Raw genomic sequence first — 16,068 nt, 5'->3', positions numbered from 1 at the left:
TGCATAACTTCTTTATGTCCGGCCAGTCTTCCTCTCACCACCACAAGCAGACTCTCTCACACGGTTTCGCCTCTTGGCCGCCATACGGACCCATGCATACAATGCGTATTTGCATTTTGCATACCTTCGATACAGTCCACCCGTGCGCCGCCGGACAGACCGCCTGTATCGTAGTGGACCGTATGGCTAGGCTTGCCGCATACCCTCGCATTACGTTCGACTTTTTTCCTTTCCAAAACCTCTACCGCTCGCTCAATTCGAACCCGCCAGTGGGAGTAGTGTTTTTAGGTGGCCGTTACCAGCGCCTCGGACCTCTGGTATACCCTTATACACTGTGATAGTCGGAAATGCCTTTTGCCATACATCTTCACGATTACCACACTCCCTATAGATAGATTTTCATCAACATAAGGATTAATTTACTACTGCCATTTACGCTGCTAATAATCACCACCACCGAGTCGATCGGCCGAGGTGTGGTGTATGTCACTGCGGGTACCCACTGCCTCCGACACGGTGAAATCATCTCAGCCGGCATTGATACTACGAGTACGGGGCTGATGTTTTGGTGGTAGGTAAAGCCTACTAGTAGTGTGTTTTGCATTTTGCTTAAGTCCCACTTATGCCTCATAAGTGTGCATGACCGGCATGTGTTGTACCGCCATACTGCCGGTGCCGGTCACACACCATGGCATGGACCTGTGTTTTGCATTTTGCCTTTCGCCTAACTTCCACTTATGCCTCATAAGTGTGCATGATCGGCATGTTGTAGTGAACGTATCTCAGTCGGTATTGATAATAAGAGTACGGGGCTGATATTTTGGTGGTAGACAAAGCCTACTAGGGTCATTCGAATGCCGAATAGTGACTTTTTTGCTATATCTGGTATTGCATATAACTTCTAAACGGGTCACCTTCTACGGACTGCCAATCTAACAAACATTCCGTTAGAACATTTCCAGTCTGGGATAAATACCCAAGTAGTCATAACTCTCCGAGCTCTCGATCGAAGCAGTTCGTTTTCTGGTGCTGTGCATAAAGTGAACAAGAATATATATTGTCAGTGAAGGTCAACCATTGTTTGAGGCAGTCTTTGTTCGCCGGTGCCCAGGCTGGTGAAGTGAATACCAGAATAGCCGGACACGCCGCTATATAAGCTAAGTATTATTTTTCTTTCTTTCATTTCCCTTTCCCCGATCGGTCTCTACTTTTCCCTTTCCCCTGAATACAAGTTTCATCTCTCGTTTACACCACGTGCTATCCTCGTGCCTTAATGGCCGAGGGCGAAGGAACATTGGATGGGACTGATATTCCCATGGAATGGAAATTGGATGGGACTGATATTCCCCGAAATTACTCCCTCCCCTGATTCCCGCAGTCCTCCCCGTATTAAAACATACCCAGCTAGTTCAAATGGACCCTGGGTGGTGTATTTCCGGCCCAACACGAAATCGCCCAATATTCTAGAAATATCACGGGAGCTGACTGCTAAATACCCGGCCGTAGCTCAGATAACACGTGGTCGAGCTAATAAGATACGCGTTATAGTAAATGACCTCGATCAGGCAAACCAGATTGCTCGCAGCGAGCGATTTACGAAACAATTCAGAGTGTATGTGCCTTGTAGGGCAGTGGAGATCGATGGAATAGTCGCCGAACCGGGTCTAAAGTGCGAAGACCTGTTGAAGTACGGGGTTGGCTGCTTTAAGGACCCTTCACTTCAAAAGGTGAAGATTCTGGAATGCAAGCAATTGTATTCCGCAAAAACTGAAAATGATAAGACAACTTATTCTCCGTCAGACTCGATTCGGGTGACTTTCTCCGGGTCTGCTCTTCACAACTATGTCCTCCTGGATAAGGTTCGCCTACCTGTTCGCCTGTTTATACCGCGGGTAATGAACTGCAGCAATTGCAAGCAACTGGGCCACACAGCCACTTATTGTGGCAATAAAAAACGGTGCGGCAAATGCGAGGGAGAGCATGAGGATGACGCTTGCAGTGGAGAAACTGAGAAGTGTATTTACTGCGGGGGCCCTCCGCATGCTCTTAAATCATGCCCGGCGTACAAGCATCGCGGGGATAAAATTAAGCGCTCCCTTAAGAATCGCTCGAGGCACTCTTATGCAGAAATGCTAAAGAATGCTTCGCCATCTGTCCCTTCCGAAAATTCCTTTGCTATTTTGGCTGGCGTTGAGCAAGAATCTGACGACCCACAAGAGGGAAAATCATTGGTTAACCCAGGGGAATCCAGGAAGAGGAGAAATCTAGCCTCCCCTACATTGCCTCGTAAGGGTGCCAAGGTGTCGTCCCCTCAGAATGCGCCAACTACAACTACAACTACAATCAATAAATCCAACGGAAGTGATGCACTACAGCCGAAGCAATTTGCTCCAGGACTTGGAAATATTAATTCTAACAAGGAGTACCCACCACTTCCAGGGACACCAAAAACCCCAAGTGTCCCCTTTTTTCAAACAGATACTCAGTCCAGTAGCGGACTAATGATATTTTCTGACATAGTGGACTTAATTTTCACAGCTTTCAATGTTACTGATCCTCTTAAAAGCCTTCTGATACTTTTCTCCCTATAGCGCAAACATTTTTGAAGCAGTTGACTACTAAATGGCCCCTCCTTGCAGCGATCGTATCCTTCGATGGCTAAGTCATTGAACGAGGTCACCGATTCGATCACTGTTCTACAGTGGAACAGCAGAAGTATCCTCCCGAAAATCTATTCCTTTAAATTTTTACTAAATAGTTTAAAATGTGATGCTTTCGCATTATGTGAAACTTGGTTAACTTCCGATATAAATCTCAACTTCCACGACTTTAATATAATTCGTCTGGATCGAGAAAACCCCTATAGAGGAGTACTTTTGGGGATAAAAAGTGCTATTCTTTCAACCGAATTAACCTCCCTTCGACACCAGGCATTGAAATTGTCGCTTGTCAAGTTCTAATCAAAGGTAAAGACTTTTGCATTGCTTCCATCTGCATTCCTGTAATATCACGGAATCCTTACCTGCACCGCGGCTAGTTCTGGGAGACTTTAACTCGCACGGTACGGTATGGGGTTGTCTTCATGATGATAATAGATCAACATTAATCCAAGATCTTTGCGACAATTTCAACATGACCATCTTAAACACGGGAGAAATGACGTGGATTCCTACACCACCAGCACGCGCAAGCGCGTTGGATTTATCGCTTTGCTCGACATCGCTACAGTTAGATTGCATGTGGAAGGTAATCCCTGATCCCCACGGTAGCGATCATTTGCCTATCGTGATTTCAATTGCTAACGGTTCAAGACCATCGAAAACAATCAATGCCTCGTATGACCTCACACGGAACATTGATTGGAAGAGTTACGCGACCGCGATATCCGTTAAATTCGAATCCACTCAAGAACTTCCTCCGGAGGAAGAGTACAGGTTTTTGGCTGGCTTGATTCTCGACAGTGCGAATCAAGCTCAGACTAAACCAGTACCCAGCGCGAATACCCATGGACCGTCTCCCACACTGTTGTGGGATAAAGAGTGCTCAGAGCTGTACGCGGAGAAGTCCACTGCATATAAAACCTTCCGGGAAGACGGGTTACCCGCTAGCTATCAACAGTACGCGTCGTTAGAAAGGCGAATGAAGAGTCTAATGAAAGCCAAAAAACGCAGTTATTGGTGCCGTTTCGTCGACGGGTTAACGAGAGAAACAGCGATGAGCACTCTTTGGGGTACGGCTCGACGTATGCGTAACCGTAATAGTACCAACGAGAACGTGGAATATTCAAACCGTTGGATATTCGCTTTCGCCAAGAAAATCTGTCCGGACTCTGTCCCGGTACAGAAAACGTGCCGCGCTGCGTCTCCTCACGATACCGCGAACGAAACACCGTTTTCGATGGTTGAGTTCTCACTTGCTCTCTTATCATGCAACAATAACGCCCCAGGGTTAGACAGAATCAAATTCAACTTGCTGAAGAATCTGCCTGACACTGCAAAAAAGCGCTTGCTGAATTTATTTAACAAGTTTCTTGAGGGTAACATTGTCCCTCATGATTGGAGGCAAGTGAATGTCATCGCTATTCAAAAACCAGGAAAACCAGCCTCCGACCACAACTCGTATCGGCCGATTGCAATGCTGTCCTGTATTCGGAAGTTGTTCGAGAAAATGATCTTGTTTCGCCTCGACAATTGGGTAAAATGGACAAATGGCTTACTGTCAGATATACAATTTGGCTTCCGCAAAGGCAAAGGGACGAACGATTGCCCTGCGTTGCTTTCTACAGAAATCCAAATGGCCTATACTAACAAAGAGCAGATGGCATCAGTCTTCTTGAATATTAAGGGGGCTTTTGACTCAATTTCTATCAACATTCTGTCAGAGAAGCTGCACCAGCATGGTCTTTCACCAATTTTAAATAACTATTTGCTAAACCTGTTGTCTGAAAAGCACATGCACTTTTCGCATGGCGATTTAACAACATCGCGATTTAGCTACATGGGTCTTCCCCAGGGCTCATGTCTAAGTCCCCTGCTCTACAATTTTTACGTGAATGACATTGACGATTGTCTTGCCAATTCATGCACGCTAAGGCAACTTGCAGACGACGGGGCGGTCTCTGTTACAGGGCCCAAAGCTGCCGACTTGCAAGGACCATTACAAAATACCTTGGACAATTTGTCTGCTTGGGCTCTTCAGCTGGGTATTGAGTTCTCCACGGAGAAAACTGAGTTGGTTGTTTTTTCTAGGAAGCGTGAGCCGGTGCAACTCCAGTTTCTATTAATGGGTGCAACGATCAACCAGGTTTTCACATTTAAATATCTCGGGGTCTGGTTCGACTCTAAAGGTACCTGGGGATGTCACATTAGGTATCTGAAAAAGAAATGCCAAAAAAGGATCAATTTTCTTCGAACAATAACTGGAACATGGTAGGGTGCTCACTTAGGAGAACGTATCAGGTTGTACCAAACAACGATATTGTCGGTGATGGAGTACGGGTGTTTCTGTTTCCGCTCCGCTGCGAACATACACTTCATCAAACTGGAGAGAATCCAGTATCGTTGCTTGCGCATTGCCTTGGGTTGCATGCACTCGACCCATACGATGAGTCTCGAAGTGCTGGCGGGCGTTCTTCCGCTAAAAAATCGATTTTAGGAACTCTAATATCAATTGCTCATCCGATGCGACATTCTGAACCCGTTGGTGATTGAAAACTTCGAGAGGCTCGTCGAGCTTAATTCTCAAACCCGTTTTATGTCCTTGTACTTTGACTACATGGCACAGAGCATCAATCCTTCTTCGTACAATCCCAACCGTGTCCGTTTCCTAGATACTTCTGATTCTACTGTATTCTTCGACACATCCATGAAGGAAGAGATTCGTGGAATCCCGGACCATATACGCCCGCAAGTGATCCCCAATTTATTTTATAATAAATTCCGAGAAGTCGACTGCGACAAAATGTTTTACACTGACGGATTAAATCTCGATGGGTCCACTGGCTTCGGTATCTTCAACAATACTATCACCGCTTCATTCAAGCTCAATGATCCCGCTTCAGTTTACGTCGCAGAGTTAGCTGCAATTCAGTACACCCTTGGGATCATCGACACTCTGCCCACAGATCACTACTTCATCATTTCGGACAGCCTCAGCTCTATCGAGGCTCTTCGTGCGATGAGGCCCAAAAAGCAATTCCCATATTTCCTGGGGAAGATACGGGAGTCCTTGTGTACGTTATCTGAAAAATCTTATCAGATTACCTTTGTTTGGGTCCCTTCTCATTGCTCTATCCCGGGGAATGAAAAGGCCGACTCATTAGCAAAGGTGGGCGCATTAAATGGTGACATATACGAAAGACCAATCTGCTACAACGAATTTTTTAGTATTTGTCGTCAGAGGACACTCAACAGTTGGCAAACCTATTGGAGTAATAGTGAACTTGGACGATGGCTACATTCGATAATCCCTAAGGTATCAACGAAGCTTTGGTTCAGGGGGATGGATGTGGGTCGGGATTTTATTCGTGTAATGTCCCGACTTATGTCCAACCACTACACCTTAGATGCTCATTTGCGGCGTATTGGGCTTGCGGAGAGTAGTCTGTGCGCTTGTAACGAGGGCTATCACGACATCGAGCACGTTGTTTGGGTATGCGCCGGGTATTTGGACGCCAGGTCTCAGTTAAAGAATTCCCTTCGGGCCCGAGCTAGACCACCCAATGTCCCAGTCCGAGATATGCTGGCAAATCGTGATTTCCCCTATATGTCCCTTATTTATATTTTCATAAAAACGATAAATATCCCAATTTAGCCCCTCTCTTTTTATTTCTCGTTTTTAGAAGTTTCCTCTTGCCTTGTGGAACCGATAAGCTCCAGACTGCCACTATGTAACCGCCGTCGCCCTTATCACTACGGAATCTGAAGCGAGAGCGACTCGAGGTCCAAAGGATTCCCTTTGAAGGATTCCCCGCGGGTCCGAAGAATACCATCCGCCAATCCGACCTACTAGACTGAGGCGCTGATTTGTTTCGCTGATCTCCCGTTTGCCCGAAAGTTGCAAGTTTTGCTCTTCTCTACCGGTCACCATCTACGCCTTCTCTCCCCTGTCCTTGATACAACTACTTCTACACCGATTTTGGAAATGACCAAGCATATATATCCGATAAAAAATCAAATTTGTATTCCGTATTCCTAGTTTTAAGATAGTTGTAATTTCTACTGTTTGTTAAAACTATTGTCCCCCATCTTGTAAATAGAATTGTATCCCTAGTTTTAAAACATCTGTGAAATTTTTCATAAATATTTGTTCCCCCTTTTGTGTACCAAACTATATTGTTACTTTTAAGATAACTGTAAATATTTCCTAAAAACTATTACTATTGAATTCCTTGTTTTAAAATTTTTCATAAAAAAAATCTTTTGCCCCCTCTCTTATATATAGATTTTTTTTCTAGTCTTAAGATAGCTGTAATTTTTTTTCTCTTTTATAAAAAAAATATTTCAACATTGTAACCTTCTAGTTTTAAGATATTCAAAATGTAAAAACAAAAGAATTCGGCACCGCCAAGCTAACGCATTTATGCCTATCAAATAAACGAAATGAATAAAAAAAAATACCCAAGTAGGCGAAAATCCAATTCCCGTAAGTGTCCTCTTACATGCAACGTATAAAAGACGCGCACTGTGTATTACCGCTACCACAGCAGCACATCAAGCATAGACGCATACGTTAGGTGCGCCACGCACCTTCCCGTTACCGTCGCTCAGCTTGCAAATCCAGCTCCGCAAATCCAGCTCCGTATAGGTACGCACAGCCAGTCCAATGAAGAACCCGACCAGCGACTGGTACAATAAGAGAAGTTTTCAATTCTGCTTTGTGCGGATCTTTCGCTGGTAAAATAAGAGAAGTTTCATATTGTGCTTTGTGCGGATCTTGCTAGCGACGGTCGCTCTCGCAGTCGTCTCGGGTGGGATTGATTTTGCATTTTGTTTAATTTTGAACTATGCCTCATATTGCATATTGAAAATAAGAAAGATGATTTAATTTTCTATAACTTTGTCGAAGACTGCTAGTCAATCCGGCGTTGTTAAAAAAAGTTATTAAACTTTTAACGAAGTGATGTCTGAGTTAGTTCTGCATGGGGCCTAGCAGTACATAATTGTACTCGATTCCCTCGATTCGATTTTTGTGAAATAACTGTTAGATTTAGCTTAATAGTATGTTCAGAAGAATTATAGTAAATAATACGAGTCATGTTTCGGTTAGAACATTTTAGTTCCATATGTTACCGCATAAGGGCGCCAACACTAATTTTTCAACGAAGAGAGATAAAAATTAGGTGCCTTCTACAAAGTTGTAGAACGGGCATTTTTCTGTAATTCTTTCGTACATGTCGATGTTCTATCTCTCTTCTATGAAAAGTTATTATTGGCGCCTTCTAAGCGGTCACAGATTGAACTAATTTTTTTTAACCAAAATATGGCTGGTATTATTTACTATAATTCTTCTGAACATACTATTGAGCTAAATCTAACCGTTATTTCACAAAATTATTTAGTTCGCGGGAATCGAGTACTGATACACAACCATGTACTGTTAGCCCCATGCAAAACTGACTCAGACATCACTTCGTTAAAAGTTTAATAGCTTTTTTAACAACGCCGGATTGACTAGCAGTCTTCGACAAAGTTATAGACGATTAAATTACCTTTCTTATTTTCACTTACAGTGATATTACGATGTATACAGTGCCACATAGAGGTGAAAATGCGAGATATTGGGTTTTTCCATGTAAATTACCGAAAAATCCCATTCAAACTTTAGGAGCGTTGGTCCGGTCCGGCTAGACTTGTCCGATTTGTTTCAAATTTGGAGCAAGTACTCCTGGTCGGACTAGAAAAGTGTTCCAATTTTTGCTGATTTTTATTGTTTTATTGTTTATATTTTATAGGTTTTGAAAGCAATGTTTCGCAAGTATAATTTGCGCACAGTATGCATGTTACCAATGTATTACTGGTCAGAAATATTTTTTCATTTCATTTTCTACCCCATTTCGTGGTGTTTTCTAAAACACGATTTTTAAACTTTTACTCTTCAAAATAATCGCACTTTTTCAAAAATATCGAAATTCCATTTTTTACCGTTTCAAGACCATTCTATGAACAATTAGAATCATTTGATTTTTTTTTTCAAATCGGTTCGAAATTCGCAAAATTATAGTAAGCGATTTTTTCACTTTTTATTTTGTTCAAACCAATTTATGTATCATTAATTCCTTACTTTCACTTACACAGCTGTTTTCGAAATTTAAAAAAGAAGAAAGTGATGTACTTTTGTTTGCATTTTTGCCTGAGAAAAATGCGATCAAACGCGTGGGGTACAAATATACCCCAGTGCAACATTCTAGGGTGGAAAACGCAAGTGCAACGTTTTAGGGTTAGGCACCTCCAACGCTGATCTAAATCTGGTATAAATCTAAATATTTGGAACAAATTTAGATCTTGTCAACCCCACCGTGCAGATCTAAATTCTATTTTATACCAATTTCAGATCTAAATTTTTAGATCTGGGGTTTCGCTTGTTCCAAAATTTGCACAATTTGAATCAGAGGATGAATCTGATTCAAATTCATGTTGATTGTATTTTATTTTGTTTGTTTACGATTTCACGACAAATGTATAGACGTAAATTGAAAGCTAAATGCTTTGTGGAAGTATATTACAGCTATATCGGATATGTCAATTGAATAATTGCTGACGGTATTTTTTTTTATTTTTGTAAGGTTCAGTTTGATTCTAGGGAATAGGTATTTGTTGAATTAATAAACATCCAAGATAGATAAACCATTATTTGTTGGCGATTCAAATTACTCTAGCCAACTACTGAATTTGCCAAACCATTTATTGGAAGCTTTATTGAGAAACCTACGGAAATCTAACAGAGAATCGTAAAGTTTCAAAGCAGAAAAGTAGTGGAAATTTCGAAACTAGATGGAATTAATAGGAAATGGAAGAATAACGACTAGACACAACTAGATAAGATAATTGGATGTGATGAATAAATAACCAATGGAGATGAGAATAACTTAATAATCATTCATATTCAGCAATATGTGAGCTTCATGCCACTCAATAATGCTATTGTTGCGATTGCTAGAATATTAGAAGAATTACACTTTTTTACAGCAGTATAATACAGTTTCAAAACTGAATATTTTATTAACCCTCCGGAAGTCGCGCTTATGGCCCACTGAACGAGTAGCCGCTGGTGTCCTAAGACGATTTCGCTAGATTTTCAGAACAGCGTAATCTCAGTGCACTCCCGATCAGAATGCAATAACAAGATTATAACAGAATGCAATTTTCGTAATAAGCTGTGTTATAAATCTGGTCTCGTTAGTAGTTAAAATAACAGAAAATTATAACAAGTAACAGCTCGAGATATAGTCTTCAAATATTTCTGTTATGTGTTTTTGATCGGGCTAGCGCGTCAGCCGGAAGGTCAATTAAAACCTGTTTTAATCCACCTAGCGGTGCAATTGTGCCTTTCTCATTTCTCTAAACTATGGCTCGGTGGCTGGTTATGTTCAACATAATTGTGGAAATGTCCATTACATTCTTAGTACATTTTGCACTTATACACAATGGCTTACCAGCCACGAACTTGATGAGGTACGTGTCGATGATGAAACACTCGAAACAAAAAATATCATACTTAATTAGCCTAATCAGCATTAATTCAATGTTATCTGCTTGCTAACTCATTTTGCCATGCGGGGGTGGGCATGTAAGGGGGGCGAAAATCCCACGAACGAACGACTCTCCAGCTTAATTTGGTATGCTTTGTGATATAGTGGTGGTTTAAAGATGATGGGGTTGAGAGGGGGGGTATGAGAGCTGGATGGGGTGGAGGTCTGAGGGGTGATTCAAGGGGATGTTAAAGGGAGGGGAGTGAACAGTAAAGAGGAAAGGGGGGGGGGTGGTAACCCCTCTCTGTATACCATCAACTACGCCGCTGTTAAAATCCAGAAACCTTATGCCAGTAAAAAAAAATTGACGATATTAGGTTGACGTTTTTCAGAGTGATTGCATAACCTTTCTATATGAGAAAGGCAACAAAGGCAGATTTTCAAAAATATTGTTTTCGCCTGCCGTCCGAACAAAATTGTTTTTTGGATAGTGTGTAGGATGGCTTCTTCTCATTTAAAGCACGAAAAGTTTCTATACTGCAAGCTAGCGGAATCCGGTGACATCGATTGGGTCCAATGCGAAGAATGTCAGTATTGGGCTTATTTCGGAGTAGCGGCAGCTAGAGCATGAGCAGAAAATGCTTGACTGCCAATTGGCCGAAGAGCGTGAATGCTCAAAGAAGCGGGATGCAATTCGGAAACAGCTGGACGACAGCATTAAAAATGTCAACGCGTTGACGGGCCAATACGGAGATGTAGGCGGTGCTTCTGTCTCCAAACCGGAATAGAAGGTGGAAGACTGGATGCTGGATTATTGCGGAGCCTATCCAAAGCAAGGATATCGGCAGACGGCTGATAAACTCGCGTGTCCGAAGAAAGTCGACAATCAGGTGCCGTTCGTTGTCGAAGCCAGCCAGCCGAGCGAAGTGACGAAGATGTGAGTGAAGTTTCGGAGGTCCCGCCGAATATATGCAGTCGCAACAGTCTTCAAAGGTGTAGAAGGAAGGAAGTTGGCCGGGGTGTATCGTTGGCCGTATCACAAGAGATCAGCTAGCTGCTCGCAAAGCGGGTTTTCAGAACCTTCCCAATTTTAAAAGGGGAAGCATAAGTTTGACCATTGTTTAGCCGCTTGGAGTACACGACTGCAGCCTGGGGGTTCTCAAACCTCGAAAGTTTGAAGCGTTTGCAGACTGTCTACATGGTGATGCACTTGAGGCGGTCAAGAGTCGGCTAGTGATGCCGGATTCTGTTCCGGATGCGTTCTTCGGAATCCGTCCGTTGCGAATGATCACGAATTTCACAAATGACATCTTTTCGGATGTGTCGGAGGTGACGGAGTTCGTTAAGCGAGCGTAAGGAATCAGTAGTGTCTGGCTCAAATGGCACGTTTCCCGAGCAAGCGTGAGCCTTCGCGGATGGGGAAAGGAAATCCCCGAACGAAGGAGGTCGTCCATCTTCATGGCGCGGACCAGATGAATTCTGATGAAATTCGATGAGAGACAGTAACTAAGCCGTGCTGGATCTGTAAACGAACGGATCGTCTCATCAGGTGCTGTGATGAGTTTAAGCGTATGAGCATAGCCGCCAGGTTGAGCGACAAAACCTGTGCGGTCTTTGTTTGAACAAGCGCCGAAACAGTGCTTGTTCAAACAAAGACCACATTGAGTGGAGGAATCGGTGCGGCAATGCTACCGAAAAGCCAGATAGTGCGGTGATTTTTCGCATGATGCCGGTGACGCTTTACCGGCAAGTTCGATACTACTGCGTTTTTCGACGAGGGGTCGTCGGCTACGTTGGTAGATGATCTGGTGACCACGCGGCTGAAAGCAGAAGGTATTCTAGAGTCGTTGATAGTGACATGAACGGAACCGGGCAATATCAACCGCTTTCAGATTCGATGAAGATCAAATTGATGATGTCAGCGAATGGTTCAAAGAAGAAGTTTCCGCTGTTCAACACTGCTGTCGAAGCAGAATGTATGATTCGCAGATGTGGTGAAAAAATATTCGCATCTAGCTAGTGTTCCAGTGAAAAATTACCCATTGGGAAAACCAAGAATCCTTTTCGGGCTAGACTTATTATCGCCGTTAGTCACGGGTCGGTAGGCCGAACGAACCGATTGCCGAGTGATCGAAGATTGGCTGGACAGTGTATGGTTCGGAGTTCTAAAGACCGAGTGCGCACTTTTACCTGAATCTGCACTCGATCGTACCAGCAAGAAATCCAGATCGCAATGACATGATGCGAGAACAATACATGCTAGATGAGACAGCGAGTGGGTGAGTGGCTTCAAAACGGGGTTGCTGTGGCGTGAAGACACCCGACGATTCTCTGACAGCTATCCGATGACTGTCCATCGGATGAGGGCTCTGGACCGTAAGCTGGACAGGAATTCAGACTTGAAGAAAAACGTGTGCCAGCAGATCCAGGACTATCAAGTCAAACATTACGCGCACAAGGCGAGTGATGCCGAATTGAAGGGTACGCCATAAACCACTGCGTTGCATCTGCCGCTAGATGTGGTGGTGAATCCGTGGTGATGCTGCAGCATCAGTGAACGGAGCCTCTCTTAACTCAGAGTTACTCAATGGTCCGAATATGCTAGTTCCACTTCCTAGAGGAATTTGCGATTTTCGGAAACGGCCAGTAGCATTTGCTGGTGACATACAAGAAATGTATAATCAGGTCCGGATCAGACCTGAGGATAAGCAAGTGCAACGGTTTTTGTTTCGAGCGAACAGTGAAGATGCTCCGCAGGTGTATGTTATGAACGTTGCCACCGTTGGTTCCACGTGTTCGCCATGCTCAGCTCAAATCGTGAAGAATTTAAATGCATCAATTTCTTGGAGAAGTACCCTGAAGCAGTAGAAGCCATCGTGAAGCGTTATTAAGTGGATGACTACTACGTCAGCGTGGATACTATCAAAAAAGCGATCCAGCGGGGTGAAGTACACCCATTCGTGGGGAGGATTGCGGGTCAGAAACTGGGTGTCGAACTCTGCTAGATTTTTTTTGGGTGAAAAGAGTATCGATTCCGCAGTGGATCTAAACCGGGACAAGAACACCGAATAGGAGCGTGTGCTAGGCGTCGTTTGGGACCCGGTTGAAGACGAGTTCCGTTTTGCGACCGAATGGAAAGTAGAGCACAGCAAGGTTTTCCAAGAAGAAGAACGCCGATGAAAATAATTGTTTTGAGCATTGTTATGGCGCAATTCGATCCAGCAGGATTTCTCGCTCGATGCACTAAATACAAGAAAATAGGCCATTGTAGCAATAAGGCTCGGTGTGACAATTGCGCAGAGAATCATGCTTATGATGGATGATAGAATCTATGCTTATTGTGGGAAGGGTCCATATGATCTATTGCCAAGCCTCTCGTACAAACAGCGTCGGAAGAATCTGAAGCGTTCTCTTAAAAGAAGCTCTAAGTACTCATATACGACAGAGACTCAACTTAGTACAATACAAGTACCGGAAACATTGTGGTATTGCAAAACGCCTGCTGGCACCGATGCGGTTTCAATTCTCATTGTATGGCATGGGGTTGTAATCTCGATTCTATCAAGTTGAGAAAATGAGTTCACAAAAATTAGATTTAAGGTTTTGCAGTTGATATTGTAGAGTCGTGCAATTTAAAGACCTTCGTTTTACATTTCTTATAAAAGAAATGTATAGAATTCACTCAAACTTTCAAGATTTTTTTTCCGAGGCCCGGAGGGCCGAGTCTTATATACCAATCGACTCAGCTCGACGATTTGGGACAATGTCTGTGTGTGTCTGTGTGTGTATGTAACGGACGAACTCTCATTCGTGTTTCTCAGCAATGGCTGAACCGATCTTATCCAAACCAATTTTAAATGAAATATCTATCAGCGAGACAGAGCGCTAATAATTTATTTATGATTCTGATGTTTAGTTTCTAATATATGAATGTTTAAAAGGGTAAAAATGGCGTTTTTTGCAGTTTTTTTAATTATCTGCCAAAATTGACAACATAGATTAACACTTTATATATATATATATATATATATATATATATATATATATATATATATATATATATATATATATATATATATATATATATATATATATATATATATATATATATATATATATATATATATATATATATATATATATATATATATATATATATATATATATATATATATAAATACATATATATATATATATATATATATATATATATATATATATATATATATATATATATATATATATATATATATATATATATATATATATATATATATATATATATATATATATATATATATATATATATATATATTAGACAGCTTATACGAATACCTTTCGAACAAGCTATAGATTGTTGAAATCGGACTATTATCAAATTAGATATTTAACATTAAATACGAACGAAAGATTAATTTAATGGAGGCAATTTGCACTTTCTTTTGGTATTGTGCTTTTGCTGATTAATCCCCCTACGAGTGAGATATTTTCATAAATTTTCTTGGTAGTGATTGTATTGAAATGATGCCTTCAGCAAATTTGTAGCTCGTACTTTTTCGAATAACTTTACTGAAGACATTAAATATCTATTTTGAATACTTTAAAAGTTATGGCTTGTTGTTTGTGGATTACCCTTTGTCGCCTATTTATTGTTCAATATAGCAATAATCCATTTAAATAAGCCAAACATCATTTCGATTAAAACGAATTTTGTATTTCTTGTAAGACTGAATTCGAGTAAATCCTTTCTTGAGCATGTTTTCCTTATCATGAAGATGGAAATATGCAAAAATAAAAAGTTCATCTTTTTAAATTTTTACATTTTTACGCTAGAAAACCCCTTTAAAAGAAATTTATATTAAATAATCTGAGATAGTTATCAGACTACATCAAGGGACGGGAAGAATATTTTAACAGCTTCAGTTTATTATATAGAAAAAGAAAATTGCCCGATTTAGTCAATGTCACCATTTTGTCAGCCTAAAATACACCATGAGACAGATAAAAACGGGTCTTTATTGTATGTATTATTCACTGTGTTCCACTTTAATTGGTTCATTTCATTTTTGGGGATTTTTTATTGCATAGAACTACAACAATTTTTAGGTAGTTTTCAAGGGGTTATTTTACAGACTTCTTCCAAAATTTGGCGAACCTATTCCAATTCGTATACCAATTAATTGGTATATATGGGTTTATATGTTGTAGATAGAGAAAACACTGAAATTTTCAGCTTTTACCCTACACAATATTACGAAAGCTTATTAAACAATTTTTCCTAATAAGTTTGTGAAAATTATAAACTATTTGAAATTTTTTAATAGTTTTATTTTTTATTTAACCGTGATTTTTTAATAAATAGTGACCATCGCTTCACAACGTAGTCCATTTTCCATGGCTTGCGGTGAGAACGATCTCTCGAATTGCTGAACTGAAAATTATGGAATAGAAATTAATTTTAGTATTCTTTACAGATTTAACTAGCCGCGCAGATGGCTCTGAATTAGACCCGCTGGTGCCCTAAGACGATTTCGCTAGATTTTCAGAGTACTGTCCACCCAGTGCATTAACGCAAGTGACGGAACGTTATCGAAAAGATTCGTGAAAATGAAAATTCACGTAATGATGATGATTTTCCCAAACGGTTCGTTTTGGAGAGGTTTTTATTCGTTCTTTGGCATTAGGATTAGCGATAATAATTTAAATCAAGGATACTACTGGGAAGTCACCTTTAGAAAAAGTCGATGTCGAAGTAAAATTTGGAACTATGCACGCATGCACTTCAGAAATAGCGTGATATCTACGATTTCATTTCTTAGTTCTCAGTCACGTTGGTAATTTGAGTAAAGTATAAACTTCAAATCGATTCAAAAAAAAAT

This window comes from Topomyia yanbarensis, chromosome 2, assembly GCF_030247195.1.
Source record: "Topomyia yanbarensis strain Yona2022 chromosome 2, ASM3024719v1, whole genome shotgun sequence".
Taxonomy (NCBI): Eukaryota; Metazoa; Arthropoda; class Insecta; order Diptera; family Culicidae; genus Topomyia; species Topomyia yanbarensis.
The sequence above is the reverse complement of the archived record's forward strand: the minus strand, read 5'-3'. Positions refer to the sequence as shown.